The sequence below is a fragment of the Furipterus horrens genome, unplaced genomic scaffold (assembly GCF_987537825.1).
Source record: "Furipterus horrens unplaced genomic scaffold, mFurHor1.1.pri manual_scaffold_2, whole genome shotgun sequence".
Classification (NCBI taxonomy): domain Eukaryota; kingdom Metazoa; phylum Chordata; class Mammalia; order Chiroptera; family Furipteridae; genus Furipterus; species Furipterus horrens.
This window is the reverse complement of record NW_028327172.1, coordinates 1,144,521-1,166,033: the sequence shown is the minus strand read 5'-3', so window position 1 is coordinate 1,166,033 and position 21,513 is coordinate 1,144,521. Positions and strand designations below refer to the sequence as shown.

General features: G+C 66.3%; 1 long non-coding RNA gene across 1 annotated transcript; it reads left to right on the top strand.

Moving 5' to 3' along the window:
* The first annotated feature begins 17,131 nt into the window (after positions 1 to 17,131).
* On the top strand, positions 17,132 to 19,616 carry LOC150017341 (uncharacterized). The gene is made up of 5 exons (XR_016514356.1): positions 17,132 to 18,368; positions 18,450 to 18,572; positions 18,652 to 18,765; positions 18,848 to 18,974; positions 19,060 to 19,616. It is a non-coding gene; the product is annotated as an uncharacterized LOC150017341 (long non-coding RNA).
* Positions 19,617 to 21,513: the final 1,897 nt, after the last annotated feature.

Here is a 21,513-nt window from a genome sequence, read left to right as displayed (position 1 = left end):
GGCCGCCTCCCCCCGACACTCGGGCCTCTGCGGGATGGGGGCCGCCTCCCCCCGACACTCGGGCCTCTGCAGGATGGGGGCCGCCTCCCCCTCACATGGAGCCTCAGCCGAGACTTCGGTGTCTGCCCAGAGGCGCCCGGCGGGCGGTCCCCCAGACCAGAGATTCCTGGAGCCGAGGCCCTGCCGCCCCACACCATGGAAAGTTGGCCTAATCAATAAGGCCACACGCTAAATAAATCACTCGAGGGGCTCCGTGCAGTGTTTTCATAGCGGCTGCAATAATAATATTAATAACAATGCTGCTCAGAGCGCGGGCAGAGGCCAGGCTCCCAACCTCTGCCCACCCACCAGGCCCGGAGGCCACCCAGGGCCGGCTGGGGGCTTCCAGCGCGCCCCCACCCCAGGGCGGGGCACAGCCGGGGGCACGGGGCGGGCAGCGGGGAAGACACTGAGCGTGGCCTGGGGACGACGGGCTGGGGCTGGGGGCTGAGGCTGTGGGGACGGGGCAAGGAGGCGGGGGGAGGGCCTGGGGCCCTCTGGGGAGGGGCGGGGCAGAGCGGGGCTGCTGTGGCCCCCCTGGCTCCCCAGAGGACCCTGCTGCTGCTGGGACCGGGGAGGAAAGCCACAGGCTGCGCCGTTCATTCACGCATTCCAGACGTGTGACTTGACGTGACCAAGGGACTCCCATGAGTCTGCCACTGCTTAGTGGGGTGGCTGGCTCTGCTGCTGGGGGGGTCAGGTGGGCAGGCAGGAGGCCTGAGACACAGGCCAGACAGACGCTCAGAACACCAGGCTCCAGCGCCCCACGTGCGCCACAGTCCGCGGAGGGCCGAGCGTGGCCGTCTGTGTGGGGAGACAGAGCGGAGGGTGTCGATGGGGCCGGCAAGGGTGCACCCCCGAGGGCACAGAGGGACACGGGGCTCACGGTCGATGGCCATTTATCCGCTCGGAGGCCCGAGGCCTAGCCAGGGCTGCGATGAGGAGGGTGTGTGTCCCAAGTGTGTCCCTGGGGGCCGGGGGCTGGGCCGGTCCGGGGACAGTGGCCAGGGCCACGGGGGCAGTGGGAGAAATGGAGAGGGCTGTTTGCAAGTCCTGGCTCACTGTCATCCGTCCGCTGCCCCTCTCTGCGGGCCACTTGGCCCCTGTGCCGGCCCCTCCCTCTGCCCCCCTAGGCCCCCCCTGTGGTGCCGTCCCTCCCAGGGTCGCTGCCATGGGTCAGCATCGCCCCCTGACTGCCCTCCTCTCCTCTCTCTCTGAGGCCCCCACCCCTCTGCAGATGGGCTCCCTGCCCATCCCACCCCACCCCGGGGTCTCCCCATGGCCTGGAGCCGAGACCAGGAGTCCTGGTCACGCTCCAGTCTCGAGGCCTCAGAGCTGGGGGTTCCAGGGTGGGGAGGGGGCGTCTCCACCAGCCACCCTCTCCCCAGCCCACCCAATGCCCCCGGATTCCAGTGCTCAGTGCGGGGGAGGGGGAGGGTGGGCTGCTTAGCTGGCTGGACGGAGCAACGCTTGGTAGGTGGGGTGCAGAGGAGACCTGGCCATGCCTGGACGGAGGTGCCCGCCGCGGGGACAGGCTCCCGCGGGGCTGGGGTGGCCCTTGCCACAGCAGTGATCTGGGGGGGCTCCGGAAGTCAGTCTCCTTGGGGAGAGGGTGCAGGGAGCCCCATGGGCGGGCGTGGGGGACACAAGAAGCCCTGGATTTAGAGCGGCAGAGAGGAGCCGGGTCCCATCGGGCAACCCACGTGCCTAGTCCAGAATGGCTCATGGGTGTCCCATGGGGGGCTCTGGGGACAGGCAGGACGGGGTCCCCAGCCAGAGCTCTGCTCCCTGGGGCCGTAGACGAGGCCGGTGCCCCTCTCTGGCCTTGGCCTCCCCCAGCTGAAGGGCTCTGCCCTGCCCCCTCAGTGTCCTGGCCCTTGGGGCCAGGTAGCCTGCCTCCCCTGTGGCAGTCCCTCTGCCTGCTCGCTCCCCTCTGAGAGCTCCCCATCAGTTCCTGTCACAGGGTGGGGGAGCCCTGGGGAGAGCTGGGGCAGCTGGCAAGCAAGAGCAGAGAGGCCCCGCGAGGAGCCAGGCCTGCGAGGGGAGGGCGGGGGCTGGGGTGGCGAGCTGCTGCGGGAGGGACAGTGGCCCCTGGGTCTGGGTGCAGGGAGGTCGGAGGGTGGACGGTCCAAGTCCAGGTCCACAGGGGCAGCCGGCCACCGGCTTGGTGCCAGAGGGCCCCCTCCCTCAGAGCCCAGAGTGGGCCAGACTGCTGCTCTAAGTGGGGGTGGCCTTGTAGTGGGGTGGGCAGTTAAGACATCAAAGCCCCTCCTGGGTTCAAAGGGGTCAGAGGGCAAATGTCGCCACTGCCTGCCCTCTGTTTAACCTCAGCCCCGAAAACAACAGGGAAGGAAAGGGAGGGGAGGGGTCCCACTTCTCCACCTCCCGCCCCCCGTCCTCCGGGTGGGGCACCGGGATGGCTCTGCGGGTCTCCACTCCGACCCCCTCCTCTCCCTTTTCTTGCAGAAGCAACAGAGAACAAAGTGCCTGCCCGCCCCCGCCCCCCAATAACCCCAGACCTCCTCCCTGGGCAGCCAGGACATGGGGGCGGTTGCTGCGCCCCTGGACAAACGTGAAAAATAAATTTCTTGTTTTATGATGAAAAGAGTGGGAGGGGTGGGGGAGGGGAGAGATTTACGGGTTTCCCCTCTCACTTTTCCAGGCCCTTCTCCCTGGGCACCAAGGCCCCCTCCCCCAGCCCAGGCTGTCCTGACCCCGGGTCCCCACCGGCAGAGGAGGAGGAGGAGGGGGGGGGGGGAAGGGATGGAATTTAAGCCGGCTCTGTCCACCCCAGCGCCAGCCTGAAACACTAGGCCAGCCCAGGGCCTGGGGCCGGGGCCGGGGGAGGCTGCCCGGCCTGGGGGCGGGGATGAGCAGTGTGGGGTCTTCCGGCTGGAATGGAACCCCCTAGCTCCCTGCACCCCCTCCCCCAAAACAAACTCCAACGGGAGCTGGAAGGGACGACCCCTCAGGGTGTGCCCGACACCCAGGCAGGCCTGGGCCCTCCTTTCTCGGTGCAACAAAGGCCCAGGCCTGGCGGGTGGGCAGGGGCCCTCTACGGGGAAGCAGCCACTGGACCTTCACACGGGTGGGTTCCTGCCCCCTGTCAAGCCCGGAGGACCTGAGCAGGGCGCGGCTCTTTCCCTCCACACCAAAGCAGCCCCAGCACCCTGCAGCCCTGAGCCACGTGGGGACCCTGAGCTGCGCCGGCACCCAGTCCGGCTGCTGCCTGCAGGCCCCCAGTGAAGGGACCAGGCTGCCCCACGGTGGCCCGGGGCTCCGTGCATCCTGGGAGCTTGTTCAGGCAGGTTGAGCCTTGGTGCCGGCGGACACCCGGGCCAGGCAGGTTCTGCGCACCCAGGCCGGCCAGGCTCCTGGCTCACACTTCTCCCCGCCAGGGTCTTCCCTCTGGTCCGAGAGCTCCAGCCTGGAAGATGTCAGGTGTGAGTGGTCCCGAGAGGCACAGGCAGTGCCGGCGCCACGGCGGCCTGGACTCCAGACCCCGGTGCAGGGCTGCTGTCCTCCAGCGTGGCCCCTGGCCCCTGTGCAAGGACTGTGTGTGGGACAGAGGTGGGACTGGCTGGGGGAGCCCAGGTTCTCAGGGAGTCCTCGGGTGAGGGGCCAGGCAGGCTGGGGGACATGGGCTCGGGGACTCTGGGCGCTCCGTGTAGGAGAGGCTGGCTTCCACCCTCGCCCCTTGGGGGCACGTGGCTGGTGCGCAGGGGCCCCTTCCTAGCCCCCGTGTGCCCCCAGTCTCTGGCACACATTGGAACAGGCATTGGAAATCGGGGGGGGGGGGGTGGACGATGGGGGCGGGGCCCGCATCAGCCCTTGGGCGCCATGCTGGACAGCTTCTTGGCCAACCCCGGGCTACCTCTGCAGAGGCCCAGTGCTGGCCTCTCTGGTGAAGGGACGGAGGGGAGGGCAGACAGGGACAGTGGGGCCCACAGGGGCCTGAGCCCGGCTGGTCCCTCTGCCTGGGCACCCCAGCCGGCCGGCTCCTCCTCACAGGGAGCTACTCTCCATGGTCAGAGCGGAGTGGGGCCACCGGCTGGCAGGCACATTAAAGAGGGGCTTGTGCCCCGCACCTGGGGCCCAACTCAACGAGTTGGACCCTAAGTTTGGGGGGAAGGACCCAGGTCAAACACACATCAGGCAGTGGTAGGTGGGATCCCAAGATCAGGGAGACGTGGAGCTGGAGGGGCCCTGGGAGGCCAAGTGGTGCACTTGGTCACCCTGAAGCAAGGCTCACCAAAGCCTTTTGAGGGTGGGGCTCCCACGGAGAGGTGAGTGTTACAAGAGGTGCCTTTCAACTTGCTGGGAAGGGGGGTGACGAGCCAGGAGAGAGCGGGGAAACTGAGGGAGGCAAGAATGTCCCCGTATGAGTCAGCGCAGGTTGCCCTAACAACGCACCACAGGTGTGGGCTCTACCACAGACACTCATGGTCCCCGTCCCGGAGGCTGAGACCCCAGTGTCCAGGGCTGGTCCCCCCTGAGGCCTCGCTCCTGGGCGTGCAGACGGCCGTCCTCTCCCTGTATGCATATCTGTGTCCTGACCTCTTGTTCTAAGGACACCAGCCACATTGAATGAGGACCCACCTGGTGGCCTCAGTTTACTTTCATCACCTGTTTAAAGATCCCGATTCCACATGCAGTCACGTTCTGAGGTCCTAGGGGCCAGGACTCCAACCTACGAATTTGGGGCGGGGGGCAGAATTCAACCCACAACGGTAGCCCTTGCAGGAAGTGCCACCAAAAGGACAGGGAGGCTGCTGCCGAGATGGGAAGGGTTGGGGGTCATGTTTGCAGAACTCTGGGAAGCGGGGAGCACAGAAGTGCCCCAAAGAGAGGAGGGCAGCAAGGGGTGTCGGGACAGGGCAGGGGGCAGCCAGGGTGAGGCTGCTCCAGGGGTTCGAGTAGGGGCCAGCGCCCCCACAGTCAGGCCCCAGGACGGGGTGGAGGCCCCAGGGCGTGGGTGGGACCTGGCAGCCGCATTTCCTCAGCCGGGTGATGGATGGGGTCGGGGGGCCCCGCGGTTGGAAAGGCAGTGTGGGAAACGGCTTTGCCAGAACCGGATGAGAGAGGGGGCCCAGGGGAGGGGCCCGGGGGGCTGCACGTGCAGAGAGGCCCCATCTCCCTGGATCGCTGGCCTCACGAACCCAGGCCCCCGCCAGCATCCTGGCTGGGGGGGTGGACGGGTGGGGGACCGGGTGGGTGGCCCGGGACTGGGCTGCAGGACCCCCAATCCTGGCCTCCCCATCTCTCAGCCTCCCCTAATTGTCCCCGCATGAGCTTGGCGAGCGAAGTGAGTTAACGCAGAGGTTTCCTCCAACACAGCTCATCCACGGAGCCCAGATGGAGACCCGCCTCCGAGCAGCGATGATTTCTTCCTGGAAAAATGCACTGAGGGTCAGATGAAGGGCAGGTCCTGGGTGTGCCGGGACCCGGCCTGGCGTCCACGCGGCAGCAGCCCCTGCGCAGACCCTCACCCCCAGCTTCTCCTCTTCTTTCCGTGGCTACCCGGGCGTTCTGGCCCTGACGCTCCGTCCCTGACGCTCAGTCCCTGACACTTGGTCCCTGACACTCCGTCGCTGATGCTCAGACCCTGGTGCTCCATCCCTGGTGTTCCATTTCTGTCACTCTGTCCCTGCTGCTCCGTCCCTGATGCTCAGACCCTGCTGTTCCGTCCCTATTGCTCGGTCCCTGAGGCTCAGACCCTGTCGCTCGGTCCCTGGCGCTCGGTCCCTGAAGCTCAGTAAGTCAAGGGGCCCAGGCCGACCAATGTCTGAAGTGGGCGTGCCGTGCCCAGACCAACAGAGCCACGGGACTGTGACCTCCCGACCACCACTGTCCCTCGGCGGCTGCTCCGGCCCTTACCACGCTGTCTGCGGTCACAGGGAGGCTGACCCACGCCGCTCAGCCTGCAGGACCCACCGCCACTGTCCTGTGTCTGTGGGCACCTGAGGGTGCTGGAGGTCCTCGTCCCCCAGCTGGGGTCATGGGATAGAGAGAGGAGGGTCCCCGTGAGGTTTTCATGTCCAGACCCTGGGGGGCCCATCACGTCTGAACATGCTTCCTGGGGTGGCTCCACTGCTCTCTGACCAGCCCTCCTGCCATCCCCACGAGGTGGCTTCTGGCCTTTGCCGGGCGGGGGGCTCCTGCAGGCCCCTCTCTCCCCCTCAGGCACGCCAGGCTGGGTAGGAGAGAGAGCTGAAAAGGGACGCCAGGTGCCACGTGCAGCTCAACCCTGCAGTGTGGGCGGAGAGCGGGCCAGGAGGGGTGCGGCCCCTGTCCGGAAGGCCACCTTCCTGGGGCCTGAGGGTGCCCAAGGCAGCCTGCGCTGGCCTGCCCACCTCGGGCCCCGAGCGTGGCAGGCGGCGGGCAGAGAGGGTCTCAGAAGGGCAAAGACTCGGTCCTGGCACAGTTTGTGGGGAGGGAAACGGGCAAGCACCCCTTCTCCCAGGCCCACCCGAGGGGCCAAGAGGAAGTGGGGAGCGGGGCAGAAGCCACGTTGGCGTGGCAGCCACGGGCCTCCCGGCCCTTCGGCTCCAAGCCCCTGAGGAGTGGCCTCAGCTCTCAGGAATGTCCTGTCCGTGGCGAGAGCTGCCGAGGAAAATGGACAGCGCCCAGGAGTAGGGGCCCAGGCAGGTGGCCGGCAGCTCTGACACTTTCCTGGCCACGGACTACGTCCCTGGTGGACGCCGCGGAGAGGCCGTGGCAGGCTCACGCGTCCGGGGGGTGGGAGAGTATCCAGGCCTCCGGCCCATCTGCTGAGGCTCCCACGCAAGGGCCTGGGTTGTGATGTCTGAAATCTTTGTTTTATAAAGGATTAACTGCCAGATGATTCTAGAAGGGGCCAAGAACAATGGCCATGGTGGGAGCAGGGCCACCCTTACTCCCTCTCAGTGCATGAGCCAGGAAAGCATCTCTGCCCCTTAAAAAAGTGAGCCCCATCAAGTCTGGATTCATCCGTCCATTCATTCATTCGTTCGTTCAGCAAACACCTCCCCTGTGACCCAGACCTGTGGCCGGAGGCCCCAGACCCCACCTGCTCCAGAGTCTTCCTGGCCGGGTAGCGAGTGAGGCAGCTACCAGCTCAGGGTCGGGGCCCCTTGTCCCGGTGCTCACAGCTCTCCCTCCTCCTGTGTCCCTGTCACACACGCCCTGGCTCCCAGGGGTGTCAGCCCCATCTCATCCACCGGCAGAGAAGGGCAGGGGCCCACCGCCCCTCCTGGGACCCGCAGTGCAAAGAGCCCTCGTTCTCCCTTGTCTGGCCTGTGCTCTGAGACTCGATGGCGGTGGTCCCTGTGGGTGGGGTTGGGCTCAGGAGAGAAGCCCTCCCGGGCCAGCCCCCAGGCGCCGGTGGGGGGGGGGGGCGGGGGCGTGAGCCACCAGAGCCCCAGAGCCCAGACTGAGCATCTGGGGTTTTCCTGCTGGTGTCCCACACGGGCCTGAAGGCTGGGATGTGGGCGGCCGGGGGCCGCAGGAGGAGGACTGGGGCATCAGGCTCCCCCCAAGCGGGGTCCCTCAGAAGCAAGAATGCCAAGAAAGGGAGAAACACCTCTGAAAAAAAGGCCAGAAACCAAGGCTGGGAGCGGCAAGGCCCAGGGTCTGCGGCCTGCAGGCAGGAAGCGGCAACTGGGGTGACTGTGCCATACCCCCCAAACCCACAGGGACCCACACATTGTGCCCGAGGACACCCACCCAGAGGCCATGTCTTCACCTCGGCATGTGAATATTGGGGGCACACAGCCCCCGAAGTTCAGCAACAGCCTCGCACGGCCAAGGGCACCCCGATTCACACGGGGAAGGAACACGGGGGGACGCGCCTCAGCCCTGCTCGTGCGCAGACCCAGCACGGAGCCAGCCCGACGCCACCACAGAGCTGTGAGCCCTGGGCAGCGAGGAAGCTCGGGGGCCGCCACAGGGGCGCGGGAGGGAAGGCCTGTGCCCAGCGCGCCCTCGGGCCCTGTTTTGGGGGAGGGGGTTGGCCGCGGGCCGTTTCCGCAGGCTCCGCCCCCTGCCGCCGTCCCTGGGTCAGGACTGGGACAGCCTTGCCGGACAAGGACCAGAGTTCCAGGCCCCAGAGACTGACTGAGGTGCACACGAGGCCTGAGCTCCTCCTTCCCCAGACTGAGCTGGGACCTTTAGGAGAGACGCCATCTTCCCACGGTGAGGCCTGTCTGCCTGTCATGGAGCCTCCAGGACAGGTGACCTCACATGGGGCCGATGACACAGCAGAAATGGCTCCCTCCCCATCCTGGAGGCTGCAAGTCCAAGACCTCAGGGCCGCACTCCCTCCGAAGGCTCCCGGGGCTGCCGGCCCCCCGGCTTGGCCTCCGTCCCCACATGGCCTCTCCTTTCCCTGCGGGTCTCTCCTCTCCTTCCTCTGGTGGGGACACTTGTCACCGGCCTTAGGGCCCACCCGGCGCGCCTCGGAGGATCTCCACGTGAGGCCCTTAAGCAGAGCTGTGAAGACCCTCTGCCCCATGAGGCCGCGGGCCCAGGCGGGTCCGCCATCCGCTCACTGCACCTGCGGCACAGAGGGCCATGCGCCCAGGCTGGGGCCGGCCAGCCTGCTGAACGGGAGCCGGTGGGCATCGGGACCTAGAGCCGCAGAGCAGCCCCTTTGCCGAGGCCAGTGCCTGCCAAGCTGCACATTTGTCACCGCGTCCTGTTGGGTGTCTGGGTTGGTCACAGTAGGGGGAGGAAGGACTGCTGGGGGGTGGGGAGGTGGCCGCGGGGGGGCTCCCAGGGACGCTGTCCAGCACCCAGCAGGGCCACTCCGCCTCCACACACATCTGCCAGCTTAGCTCGCGCGTCCTAATCTAGGCTAAGTGACAGCCTACCGACTGTCAGAGCGAATGGCCTTTTCCGAATGCCAGCCCAGCCCCAGCCTTCCAGAACAGACCAGCCTCAGCTGATCAGCTTCTCCCTGCCCCCAGGCCTCAGAAAGTCCCTGCCAGGGACAAGGTGAGGTGGCCCTGCCCTGACGGCATCCGTCCTCAGCCCAGGTCGGGGAACCCCAGGGGTCCTGGCAGTCCCGGCCCCGGGGCCCACTCTGTCCTGCAGCCAACGCCCGGCACCTCCGTGTTTGAGCCCGGCCCCCAGCAGCGTGTGCAATGCAGACTGGCCCTGAGCAGGCCCAGCTGACCCTTCTGCTCTATGAAGCCTCGAGGGTGAGCGTCACAGCCCTGGCTCCGTGGCCACCACACTGCTCTGCCCCGCCCCTGGCTTCCCGTCCTGGGCTCCATTAGGGGCTGAACTGCGTGCCCCCCAATTCACACACTGAGTTGTAACCTCCGTACCTCAGAATGGGCCTCACTGGGGAGTGGGGCTGTGACAGAGGTCACTGGTGAGGTCCCACTGGAGTAGGGTGGGCCCTTCATCCCATCGGACTGGGTCCTTGCAGGAAGAAGAGCGACACAGAGGAGTCAGCCATGTGAAGACGCGGGGACATGGGAAAAAGGTCCCATGAGCGTGGAGGCAGACTGGAGGGACGCGTCAGGGGCCCAGCAGTGCTGAGGACTAGGGCCACCACCAGAAGCTGGCCAGAGGCTGGCGACGGCTCTCTCCTCGGAGTCTGCAGAAGGCACCGGCCTCCTGACACCTTGACTCTGAGCTTCTGGCCTCCAAGGCTGTGAGCGGACAGAATCCTGATGCCCTCGCCCACACGGCCGGTGGGACAGCCAGGTTGGCCCCAGGGACAGCACAGGGCTCACAATGGCTGTCCCAGCTCCTGCCCCCGGTACACATCCCCGCCAGGGGGGGAGGCAGCATGGTGCGCCCCTCTGAATGGGTGACCAGCAGTCATGTAGAGCACTCATGTTCCTGTCCCTTTGGCCAGAAACCAGTCATGTGGCCACACCTAGCTGCAAGGGAGGCTGGAGGATGTAACACTGTGACGAAGCTGCTGATGGAACGTCACATGCTGTGTTCAGCAGAGCAGACGGCAGTCAGCAGTGCGTGGCGTAAGGAGCTAGAACCAATGGCTGCAGGGTCCCCCCAGACAAATAGCTGCCTCTTGCCTTACTGCTGGCTGCTCGGCACCTGCGCCCACAAACCCAAGCCTGCTCGGCCCTGGTCCAAAAGGCAGCAGCTCCTCTGACGGGGACGGCAGCGGAGTCACGGGACAGCCCCGTGCCCCGGGTTTTTGAGTCAGACCGGGATGGGCGGGTTTGTGCCGGCCAGCTGCAGGGTGAGGCAGCAGCTCCCAGCGCTGACGGTGGCTGGTGGTCGGCTGCGGTGGACGGATGGGGCAGGCCCTTGGGAGAGCACGGTGGCCCCCTGAGGAGCCCTGGGGCAGGGCTCAGAGACGAGGATGTGCCTGGCTGGTGAGCACGCCCTTTGCTGCTGATTGGCAGCACGCGGGTGCCCTGTTCCCGGGGGTTCTGGAAGGAGGATGTAGAGGCTGGCACGGCATGGCCACCCGTGACAGGCGTGTGTGCCAGGAGGGGCAGGGGCTGTCTGGGGCCTGAGTGGGGTGACTTCCGGGATACAGAGCACTTTTAAGGCCAGAAGGTGAAGGAGCCAGAGTAGCCGAGAGCAGGTGCCGGGAGCCATGGCCCATCCCCGGAGAGAGAGGAAACCCTGCAGTTTCAGAGGGGAGTTCTGGGGGGAGGCCGGTACTGAGGGCGGAGGCTGTCGCTGAGCCCTGCCCATGGCATGGCCCCCGGGGCTGGTGGGGCGGGGCGGAAGAGATGGCCATGCTCACAGAACCGCAGCGACATGCTCGTCGCACTGGAGTGGGAGGGGGACAAAGGGCAAGTGGCAGGGTGAGGGGCCAAGGGAGCCATTTCTAGGGAAGGGACCCTGCAGGCAGCTCAGCTGGGGGCTGCGGGGACGGCAGGGCATGGAGACGTGCCAGGGGTGACACCAGCGTTAGCTCTCCCTGCGTTTGGGTGTCGTCCGTGGTTTCGCTGGCCTGGGAGTCAGGGCCGCAGCGCGGGGAGTGGCGGTGTGTGGGCAGAGGGGCGCACAGGCGTGACGGCAGCCAGCCTTTGTCCCCACCGCCCAGGGTCCCCAACTCTGCACGGCCCCACTGGGCCTGTCCCAGATTCCGCCCCCTGGAATGTCCCCAGGCCAGTGACTAACCATCGCCCCATCCTGAACACCTCCCCCTTTTCTCTCCACGCTAAGCCATGCCTGGCCCCCACCACTGTGCTCCTGCGCCGGCCTCCCTTTCGGGGGGCGGGGGGGCTCATGCGCAGGTCCTTCCACGGTGGCACGTGCCTGGCACTCGTGGTCTGTGGAGGCCCAAGGACCAGGGCCTGGTTTCCTCCTGAGCCTCTACGGAGCCTGGGCGCTCACTTGGGTCTCCAGGGGGCCAGTCCCAGCTCCTCGGTGACAGTGAGCCAAATTGTCACTTGGGTACCTGCTGAGCATCAGCTTCAAAGATGTCCCCTGTGTGCCCTGCAGCACCCTCAGAGGCTGAGGGAGGGGTCCCTGCAACATCCCGCCCAGTCTCTGTGCCATCGCCTCTCCTCGCCCACCCCTAAGCTGAAGGGCTTCTAGGATGGTGCCCTCAGGGGTCACTGTCACCAGCCAGCACTGTCTCCAGCGCCTGCAGGCCAGCAGCTCCGCCCCAGGGGTGGACAGCACACAGCCACGCCTGTCCAACGGCGGGTGGAGCACACACTGGTCCTCAGGACGCACGCGCGTGGCTGATTAAGCGTCTATGGCTTTTCACAGGTCTGGCGACAGGCCTAGCCAGCCTTAGCACAGGGTCCGGACGTCGCCCCAGAGGGCCCACGCCAAGGCGAGGGCCCAGGATGGAGCCACCCACAAGGCAGAGCTGCGCCCCGGTGCCAGGAGCAGGCAGCCCGGCCCCGGTCAGGAGGTTCCCGGGACTACCACTCCACGAGCTGTCCATCTCGCTCTGGGGACGCGGTGGTGGCAGAGACAAAGGCAGTGACGGTGACCACCTGGACTTGCAGGGTAAAGGTGCCCGCAGCACGGGGGGAAAGGTGTAGGGGAAGAAAGCGGGTCTGCTGGGGACAGTCCACAGTGGCCCAGGCGTGGGCTGAGTGCCCAACCACCCACTGTTACCAGGGGTCCCCACAGCTTGGCCCCCAGGCCTCTGTAGCTGACGAGACCACAGCTGACGTCACGCCCACAGAGGTGCCAGCCCCTCCAGAGGCGAGCAGCAGAGACCCTCCCAGCAAACAGTCCACACGCTCCCCAGGGGAGCAGCGAAGAGGTGCCCCACTCCCCAAGGGAGTGCGGGTCTGTCCCTGGAGGGCCTCGGGGTCCTGGTGCTGCTGCCGCAAAGGGTCAGTGGAGAGGTTTCGGGCAGGAGCTCACAGGCTGCTGGAAACCCACACACAGGGTTGGCACCACGGACCTGGCTCCTGTGTCAGGGGCGAAAGGGAAGGCCAAGTGGCTAACCGGACGTGCAAGGGGTCCCCCTGTCCAGGGTGGCCGTCACGGAGGGTCCCGAATGGAAGTCGCGGAACAGTGGTCTCCTGCAGCACGGGTTCCCGGGCACAGCAGGACTCAGGGTTCACCCTCTTGCCTCAAGCCTGACCCCTGTGTGCCCCAAAGGTGTCAACTCCATGAGGATGTCAGCTCGGCGGTGGCTGTGAAGACAGCGCTGTCCGCGAGATGGCAGCACCACTCACATCGCCTGAGGCAGCGGAGGCAGCGGAGGCAGGGGTTCGCCGGGCCCCCAATGTCCCCGCTCTACCCTGGCCTGATACCACAGTGGCTCACGAGCATCATCAGGAAGACGGGACCCTCGCTGCGTTACCCTTACCTGGATTGGGTGATGCCCGCGACCCCATGGCCACCGGTCCGCCTCTGAGGCGGTCAGCACCGCGGTCCCAAGCTCACGGCATCCGCCCCAGTTTGGTGAAAGCAGATGGGCCACCAAGTCCTGGGGCTGCACATCCAGCCAGGGTACGACCCGCCAAGGACAGATCCCACTCCCCTAGCTCAGGGCCCTGTGTTTAGCCTGCACCCACCTCTAAGGGGGAGACTCTGCTCCAGAGAGCCGGAGGGGCCAGGCATTAACATCCCCATTCACAGGTGTTTGAGATGCTAAAGACCTGGGCGTGCCGCCGCCTCCCCCCGGGTTCTGCTGCAGAGGGTCCCGCTGAGCGTGCGGGTGCAGCAGACGCTCCAGAGTCCTGTCCTGGGGGATTGTTGGAGTCGGGGTTCCTGACAGGGCCAGTGTGCTGTGGCCGGGGTCAGTTACGTGCTCCATGCTCTGGGGTCGAGTGTGTGGAGACGCACCTCGCGAGTGGAGCGGCTCCATCTGCCCTGGAGCCCACTCACCACTGGGAGTGGAATCCCAACAGCATGTGGGGATCATGGCTCGGTGTCACCAAGGCCAGGGAGACAGGTGATACTTGGGAGCTCAGGAGGTAACCTACCGCCCTAGACCTGCAGCGGCACCGGGCAGGGGGGCTGCTTGGACGAGCGCAGAGCACTTTGGGGTCGGTCGCCTATGTCTTGGGCAGCTTCCGCGCTCATCCGTGCAGGCGGCTCAGTCGTGGTTTTGGAGACCGTGGTGGCCGCGAGGTGGCGGTGCCGGCTCGCACATCACTTCCAGATGCTTCCAAGGGTTCGCCCGTGCCGTGTCCCGGGTCTGCCGGCGCCTTGTCCTGGGTCTGCCCGCGCCGTGTCCCGGGTCTGCCCGCGCAGTGTCCCAGGTCTGCCCGCGCTTTGTCCCGGGTCTGCCCGCACCTTGTCCCTGGTCTGCCCGCGCCTTGTCCCTGGTCTGCCCGCGCCTTGTCCCGGGTCTGCCTGCACCTTGTCCCTGGTTTGCCCGCGCTATGTCCCGGGTCTTCCCAAGGTGTGATACAATGGAAGTCCATGAGGCTCATCAAGGAGATGGGGTGCTTGCCTGAGTCACCCCAGAGTGCACACTGAAGTTGTGATGATGAGAGGCAATACTTGGGGAAATGAGGGACCCCGTGGTTGGATGACACAGAGCTCAGTCTCAGGGGGATACCCTTCCCACAGAGCCCCCTGTAGCACAGAGTCCTGGGAGCTCCCCTTCCTAGTGCAGGAGATTTTCAGGGCTCCCCCTTTGCTTTGGGCTCAGGCCCCCAAGTTGACCGCGGCCCTGAACCACACCAAGTCAATTGTTGGTGTGGAGACAGTGATGGCCGCGAGGTGGCAGCCCCGACTCACATGTCACTGCCCAAGGCAGCCAAGAGTGGGGTTCACTCAGCCCTCATTCTGGGCCCACCCAGGCCTAATACTGCTGTGGCCCACTAGAGTCGTCAGGTAGATGGGACTCTAGTGAGCCACCGCAGCGCAGATCGGGTGATGACCGTGACGCCACGCCACCGGTCCGCCTCTGAGGCGGTCAGCACCGCGGTCCCAAGCTCACGGCATCCGCCCCAGTTTGGTGAAAGCAGATGGGCCACCAAGTCCTGGGGCTGCACATCCAGCCAGGGTACGACCCGCCAAGGACAGATCCCACTCCCCTAGCTCAGGGCCCTGTGTTTAGCCTGCACCCACCTCTAAGGGGGAGACTCTGCTCCAGAGAGCCGGAGGGGCCAGGCATTAACATCCCCATTCACAGGTGTTTGAGATGCTAAAGACCTGGGCGTGCCGCCGCCTCCCCCCAGGTTCTGCTGCAGAGGGTCCCGCTGAGCGTGCGGGTGCAGCAGACGCTCCAGAGTCCTGTCCTGGGGGATTGTTGGAGTCGGGGTTCCTGACAGGGCCAGTGTGCTGTGGCCGGGGTCAGTTACGTGCTCCGTGCTCTGGGGTCGAGTGTGTGGAGACGCACCTCGCGAGTGGAGCGGCTCCATCTGCCCTGGAGCCCACGCACCGCTGGGAGTGGAATCCCAACAGCATGTGGGGATCATGGCTCGGTGTCACCAAGGCCAGGGAGACAGGTGATACTTGGGAGCTCAGGAGGTAACCTACCGCCCTAGACCTGCAGCGGCACCGGGCAGGGGGGCTGCTTGGACGAGCGCAGAGCACTTTGGGGTCGGTCGCCTAGGTCTTGGGCAGCTTCCGCGCTCATCCGTGCAGGCGGCTCAGTTGTGGTTTTGGAGACCGTGGTGGCCGCGAGGTGGCGGTGCCGGCTCGCACATCACTTCCAGATGCTTCCAAGGGTTCGCCCGTGCCGTGTCCCGGGTCTGCCCGCGCCGTGTCCCGGGTCTGCCCGCACCTTGTCCCGGGTCTGCCCGCGCCTTGTCCCTGGTCTGCCCGCGCCTTGTCCCTGGTCTGCCCGCGCCTTGTCCCTGGTCTGCCCGCGCCGTGTCCCGGGTCTGCCCGCGCCTTGTCCCTGTTCTGCCCGCGCCTTGTCCCTGGTCTGCCCGCGCCTTGTCCCGGGTCTGCCTGCGCCTTGTTCCCAGTTTGCCCGCGCTACGTCCCAGGTCTGCCCCCGCAGGGCCCCGGGTCCGCCTGCCCAGTGTTTAGGTTCAGTTATGGGACGTCCCGGGTCTTCCTGCCCTGTGTCCCGGGTCCTCCCGCTCAGCGTCCTGGATCTGACCGCCCCATGTCTTAAGTTTGCCTGCACAGCGTCCCTGGTCTTCCTGCCCCATGTCCCAGGTTCGCCTGTTTAGCGTCCCGGGTCCGTTCACGCCTGATACCACGGTAGTCCACGGGGGTCGTCAGGGAGATGGGGAGCTTGTCTGAGAAAGCCCATCCATCCTAGCTGAGTCACAGCAGGCTGCACGGTGCAAGTTGGGGAGGTAAGGGGAACACTTGGGGCAGTAAGAGACCCCATGCCTGGATGATGTGCATTTCAGTCCCAGAGGGAGACCCTTCCCATGGGATCTCTGATAGCACAGGGTCCTGAGGGCTTCCCTGTCGAACATGGGAAGATTTTGGCGGTCCTCTCCTTGCTCTGGGAGCCAACCGCCTGAGCTGATCGCAGTTCTGAAGAACGCCGAGTCGTTTTGGGTGTGGAGACAGTAGTGGCCGCGAGGTGGCAGCTCCAGCCGGGGCACCAAGGTTGTGGTGCGCTGATGGGCATTGTGGGGACCTGCCTCGTCCTAATGTGGGGGTTCGCCCATGGCTAAGTGTGGGGTTTTTCACAGTAAGTTGTGGCTGTCAAGTTTGGTTGGGAGGTCACCCCACACTTCACAGCGGAGTTCACAGAGCAGAGGGTCTGTCTTAGCCCCTTCCTAGGTACCCTCAGTCCTGCTGGCTCCTTGGTCCCTTGCCTAGGCGTGACCGTCCCCATGGCTCCAACACCCGGGACTTGGTGGGCAAACCATACAGACCTCGGGATTCTGAGGCCTCCCCACCATGGGGGTAGTCGCTCCAGGGGTGTGTGGGCCAAGGTTCTTTGTTCCGTTTCTGAACTGCCAGAGCTGCAGGCGGGCGGCCACGGGCGGCGGGGATGGAGCTGCCAGGCGGCGGGAGTCACACTGAGCGTGCCCGCGATCCGCGGAGCACGGCGGGCGTGCCGCACCCACGGCATGGGAACCTGGCGATGGGGGGACCGAAGGCTCCCCAACTGAAGCGGGAGCCTATCCCACGGTAACTTTTGTAGCCGTGACCACCACCATCAAATAGGCACTCGAGCTGGGGACTGGTCATCCACTGAAGCCCGCTGAGATCCCTGGGCACACCCGGAGCCCGGAGCCCCACTCCCACTCCCCACGCCACTGCTCCCCAGAGATCCCAGGGCCCCGAGGGTGGACGTGTGGTCTTAGCCACAGAGGCGGCAGAAGTGACTCCAAGTGCCGCCCAAATGCCCGAGTGCTGCCGGGCCCCCGATCCACGGGCAGGGTGGCCACCCAGAGCTGGGAGGGTGAGAGGCAGCATGCGTGGTCTGCCCTGAGGGAACCCGCCTGTTTCAGCGGGAGGGAGGGGGGCACTTGGGGACAATGCCAAGCCCTGTTTACCGCTTGCCAAAGGAAGGGTGCGGGGAAGGCTGTCTTTGGAGAATTTCGGATCGGGTGAGGTACGTGCGCTGGACCGTCCCAGCTGGAGGTGGGACTGGCGGTGGCCCCAAGCACGGGCTCTGCTTTGATTGGCTGGCAGAGCAGGGGCGGGAATTCTGGGTGGGGCCACTCCAGTTAGAAAAAGCCCGGGCTAGGGCCTCGGAACAGGGCGAGGGAGGGGGTGGGGTTGGGATGGGGAAGCCCGGGGGAAACTGGGGAAGCGGGGGAGCCGAGGGGTAACCAGGGAAGCTGGGGTGCCGGGGAAACCAGGGGAAGATGGGGAACTGGGGTTCGGGGAAGATTGCTTGGGCCAAGGATCACCTTGGAAACCTGGAGTCTGGCAGGAGAGGCCATGGGCTGAGGGACCGGCTGGGGCCCGGGAGCGCGGCGGGAGTGTGGCGTGGGCTCCTGGAGGCAGGGCATTGTTAGTGTGGGTGTGAAGGGCCCCGGCCAGGGGTGCGGAGGGAAGAAGGGGGAGCCAGGCATTCATCCCGGTCAATTTTGGTTTCAGGACGTGGCGGCTGGCGGACAAGGGAGAGCTGGAGAGGGGTTCTCTCGACCCGGGCCATGGCGTAGCTGGCAGCCTCAGGCAGTTGCAGAGAGCTCTCTGCCGGGGCAGGTGAGTCCCTTCCCCTCACGGCCTCGCTCCCCTGGCCTTCTGCAAGAAGGAGGTTTGGGGAGCAAGGACCGGCGAGGAGAAGCGGCTGACCGCCCGGCAGCGAAGCAGGACGAGGGCAGAGCGGCAGTACAGGTGACACCATCTCAGGGGGAGCTGAGACGGGGCAGGCTGGGCGGCCACGGGCTCGTCCCAGGTGGAAAGAGCATTTCAAGAGAGCAGAGCGGAGACAAGACAGGGCTGCCAGTGAGGGTGGGGACGCGGGCCCGCAGAACTCCATCACTGCGGGGACATTCCAGGCCCGGGTTAGACAGGACAGGATGAGATGGGGACTCCAGACACAGTAGGGTCCCCAGCCGCCACCGCATCCCACTGCAATTCACTCAGGAGAAGGTACAGGAGGCGCTCTGGCCGGGCCCCCCAGGCCCGTGCCGGAGCCTCGAGGGCAGGAGAGCGAGACTGAGGGCACAGTGCGCGGGGAACCGCAGCAGGGCGTCACCTGGAGGGAATGGCGGCCACAGGTCCCGGCTCCAGAGATTTCTGCAGCAAGGAGGCTGCTGGGGCCAGCCTGTGAGCCGCCATTCCCGTGTGGCACTGTGGCCCAGGGGCGCAGCCCCTGGGACTGGCATGGCAGACAGACCAATACCAGGGGAGTCAAGGACGCAGGCGAGACCAGACTAGGCGAGGCGGGCAGGGTGGCGTGAATGAGAGTGGGGGAGGGAGGCAGGGCGCAGGCAGGGTGGGGCGCGGCAGCCTGGCGCGGTCCAGGAGGGGCGCTGGCCTCCGGAGCCTGTGGTCAAGGCGGGCCTGTGGGCGGTGACGGAGCAGGGATCGGTGCCTCTGCTCAGACTGGAGACCAGGTGAGTGTGCAGCCCGCGGGCCAGCCTGACCCCCGCCCGTGGCCTCTGCCCGCCAATCAGGACTCTCTCCACTGTCCCCAGCCAGGTCTCTCGTGGCGGTGACGTGCCTGCCAGCCCCCGAAGGCCGGGCGCCAGAAGGTGCTCAGAATGACATGACATGGTCCGGTGTGACGGTGAGGACAGTGAAGCCGTCCGGCCTTCCTTGTAAGTGCAGGTGCTGGGCGTGGTCCCCAGACCCACTGACTGGTGTCACCGCCCTCCTGACCGGTCTTTTCTCCCGCAGAACATCCCGGCTGGCACTGCGGGAGCAGGGCCCCAGCAGGTCTCTGCCCCTTGGCTTTCCGGAACGAGTCGACACAGCGCTGCTCTCTGGATTTCTAGAACCCTCTACGACAAGGTGAGCGGCCCCTCCCATGGGGACACGGGGCGGGGCAGGGTGCGCGCCCCGCAGCGCTCACTCTGTCCCCGCCCGCCCACAGAAATGGTGCTACCCAGCTCATGCCTGGGCCTCGGACCCCGGACTTCTTCAAGTCCCTGTAGCTCTGACTCAAGAATATGCTGCAATCGGAACCACTACGCCACCCGCTCAGGAATCGACTCTGGAAGGTGAGCGGGGAGCCCAGTCCAGAAGCTGCCCCCGCCCCGCCCCCCCCGCCCTGCCCCCGCCCACATGTCCTGTGTCTCTCTGCAGGTTAAGCCAAAGGACCGAGGCCTGCGACCAGCACCACCGGAAGCGAGCAGCTCCCGCGCAGCACCGCCCCGCCGCAGTGACACCATCTCACAGCCCCCCCTGCAGCGTCCCCGTCACCACCGCTCTCCCTCCTCCTCTCCTTCTTTTCCGAGCTTTCTCTCTCTTTTCACTTCTTGCCTTTCTTCTCTGTCCTTGCTCAGCGGGCTCAGGTCCCGGGACTCTGCTCCCCTCGCCCCCCATCAATTTGCACTATGAGTCGTTTGCACTGGTTGGAGTCCCGGCCCCACGGCCTCGAGCCCCTGAGCGTGTGTATGAGCCACTGCCGAGTGTGCCCGGCCGCCTCTGGCCGGGGCTGCCTCTGCGACCCCCGCCGCCCATGCTCGGGGAGAGCGGGGGCAGTAGTGTGTGTGGGGCCCTGCCCCCCCCCTTGCCTAGTCTGGAAGCTCCGACCACCGGGAGCGACAGCAAGCATTCCACTGTTGTCCATCTTGCCTGTGTCCCTCCTCACCGGGGCTTCACCAGAAGTCCCGGCCTCATCAATAAATTCCGTTACAGAACTCTGGTCTCCACTCCATTCCTGGGGGCGCCTCGGAAATGGGGAGGGTGCGGGGGACACAAACAGCACATGTGGGACAGAGGAGGACAGGAGGAATCATGAGGGATGGGAAGGGGCCCTCGTGTTGGGGGGGGCGGTGGAAGATCACATGACATTGCAGGCTGCGGGACCAGGGGTCCCTGCAGGAGGGCTGGGGGCTGAGTCCTGCCACACAGAGTCCCTCCTGGACGACACCCAGGCCTCCCCATTCTGGCCACAAGTCCCAAAGGCCTGCAGGAGGGGAGGGAGGGGAGGGAGGGCCTGATAGGCCCGGACCCCACCACGCTGTTGCCCGCCCTGCTGAAGCACAGCGGTCCTGGGAGCCCCAAGCTCAAGGGGACACAGATGTCCCTTCCCGCCCCCACCCCTGCTGTGGGGAGCCCTGGAGGTGCAGGGGGTCAGCTCAGCTCCAATGAGGGGGGCAGAGTGGGGCGTCCGAGGTGGGGGTGAGCTTCTCAATAGCCAGGTATTAGGCGAGCAGAGGGGGGCAGGGAGGTAGGAAAGGGGGAGGGAGGCAGGCTGAGCAGGGTGGCTATGAGTGAAGAGTTGGGGGAGGGGGGCGGAGGGGAGGAAGCTGAGGGGTCTTGCCACCAAAGCCCTAGGATTGTGGAGTGTAAGTGCGCCCCCCGCCCCCCTGCTTGTGGTTGGCTGGGCTGGGGGCCTGCAGGCTGGGCGGGCGCTCCGCCCCTAAGCCCCCGAGTCCGGGCCTCCCAGCCCCCCTGGGCCCCCGCTGGAGCCGAGGCTGGAGCGGGAGGAAGCAGCTGTTGGATATGAGCCTGGGGTCCTCCGCCCCTCCCTGCACTGAGCCAGGAAATGCCTCAGCCCCAGATAAAGACCAGATAGGAAAGCCTGAGATACACACCCCAGCTCGTCTCCTAGGTCCCCACGGCCCCCGGTGTCCGCGCTCCCCTCTGGACCCCCTGCCCCTCCTGGCCGTGCAGGGCTACAAGGGGACAGGACAGTCCCAGGCCAGCGGGGCGGTGGTCACCACAGTGTGCATTTGGGCAAAGGCATTTCGGGAAGGCCAGGCGCTGGTGCCCTCAGGGTCTGCCATGTCCCTGGGAGGCTGACGTCGGTGCCAGGTCCTGCTCTCGGGCAAGGCTGTGCCCTCTCCAGGTCACTGGCCCACCCACTCATCCAAGTGGGCTTCACAGGGGTCTGAAGGAACTGTCCGTGAGAGTCTTCACAGAGTTAGGACTGTCAGTGGCCTTTATTAACAAACACATGTCTCCACTCAAGCTTTGCAAAGCTGGGCCGTGAGGGTGAAGGCTGGGCAGCCAGGCCGTGGACAGCAGCGTGGGCACCGCCGAGGGTGGCAGCCGTGGGCTGGGAGGGGGGCCTGGAGAGGGGCAGCTGGAAGCCTTCTCTGGGAAACACAGGGAATCGGGGTGCCCAGGAGAGGGGGAGCCACCCTCAGGGGGCCTGGAGTTAGTCGGGCCGCTTCCCTGGGGTGCAGGGACCCTCTCCTGGTCCTGGGGACAGAGTCACATGGCGCGCACACTCTGAGCCTCCCCGCTCTGGGCCCCCTAGCCCCGAGCCCCAGGCCCTCTGAGAGCGAGCATACATCTGGGCTGGAATGTGGGAGGGTGGGGCTGCTCCCCACACTCACCAGGGGAATGCGGAGGCCCCAGCGCCGCCCCCAGCGGCCCCCTTTGAATTCCCCAGCCGGGGTCTGCACCGGGCGGGAGCCTGTTTTTCTCAGCGGCACCAGGAGGGAAGGAACCTGAGTACCTGGAGGGGCCCGGCGGAGGCCTGGGGTCCGCGTGGGGCCGGAGGCAGGTGGGGGCAAGAAGCCACAGGCCAAGGCCCGGCTCTGCAAACAGGCCGCGCCCGCCCGCCCGCCCCGCGGGGCCCTCCGC